The sequence below is a fragment of the Propithecus coquereli genome, unplaced genomic scaffold (genome assembly GCF_000956105.1).
Source record: "Propithecus coquereli isolate 6110/MARCELLA unplaced genomic scaffold, Pcoq_1.0 Scaffold40, whole genome shotgun sequence".
NCBI classification, from domain to species: Eukaryota; Metazoa; Chordata; class Mammalia; order Primates; family Indriidae; genus Propithecus; species Propithecus coquereli.
The window spans coordinates 6,261,471-6,262,795 of record NW_012149730.1 but is presented as its reverse complement, the minus strand read 5'-3'; positions in this window follow the sequence as shown (position 1 = coordinate 6,262,795).

Genomic DNA, 1,325 nt, shown 5'->3' with positions numbered 1-1,325 from the left:
ATAATAATATAATTTAATGGAAGGATGGAGGAAATGATGGGAGAGAGAAGGCAGTTAAATCCTTGCTATCATGGCAGAAAATAAATAGAAGATGTCAAAAAATACTCCATTAATAATTGACAGCATCATCGTATCATTTAGAAATTCTAAGATAATAATCGGAACAAATATCTAAAAGGATTAAAAATGTATACTTCTGGAGAGAAAGGTATGTCTTGTCTTCATTATAAATAATCATATATGATTTGACCTTTAAAATAAGTGTATATATTTCTTTGATAACTAAAAAATATAAGTTCTGTTAAATACCTATAAATGCCAAAATGTAATAATAAAGGTACCAATATTTGGCATATTAACCTCTTAGATATTATGGTTTCAATTTGTTTATCATATGTTCATTTACTTCTGAAGCTTAACTTTGGAATTATGAGATATACACACTATTTTCTGGATATCATTTTATCTTATTTTTTTCCCAAATATCTGGAAGACACAAATAATATCTTCAGTTCTGAAATAATCAAAAATGAGTTTCCAAAAGTAAATATATTTTCCCTTATGAATTTTATAAGCTATTTAGGAAAATACAAAAATAAATTTGCCTGTGATAAAAGAATAAAAAATACTTTTAAGTGTATTTGTAGAAGTGTGGAATTTATAGAATAGAGAATAATCCACTGGAGTGTTTCTGGAGGAAAAGTTCTCAAACACAACTACACAACAGAATCACCTGTATTTGCACAATCATACCCCATTATAACAACTATCTGGGGCAGAGACCAGGCACGGATATTTTAAAAATAGCACCCAGTGAATTTGAAGTACCACAAAGGTTTAGAAATACTTACTGTCCTAAATGAGGCTATTTCCTAGTGTTACCATGAGGAATAATATCTATCCAGTATCTCTGAGGTAATTTATGTTTATTTTGCATCAGGAGAAAAAACAATCAAGAAATGGAGAAAATAAGAAAAAGTTTGATAATTCTCTTACGCAATTTAAACCATAATCAACATAGCGACATCACTGGTTCAAAGGAACCCACTAGACAAGTCCACAAGTCAGTCAAAAGCAGGAAGGTTGGGGTTGACATTTCCGGGAACCAGACAGGAGCCAAGAGGAGAGAAGTTTCATGACCTCATCAGGAATTTCTGCTTGTGGCTATTGCCATGTTGTAAGTGTGTGTTTACGATCCTATCTGCTACTAAAATGAATCATGCTTGCAAAATCACTGGTTCAAAGGAACCCACTAGACAAGTCCACAAGTCAGTCAAAAGCAGGAAGGTTGGGGTTGACATTTCCGGGAGCCAGACAGGAGCCAA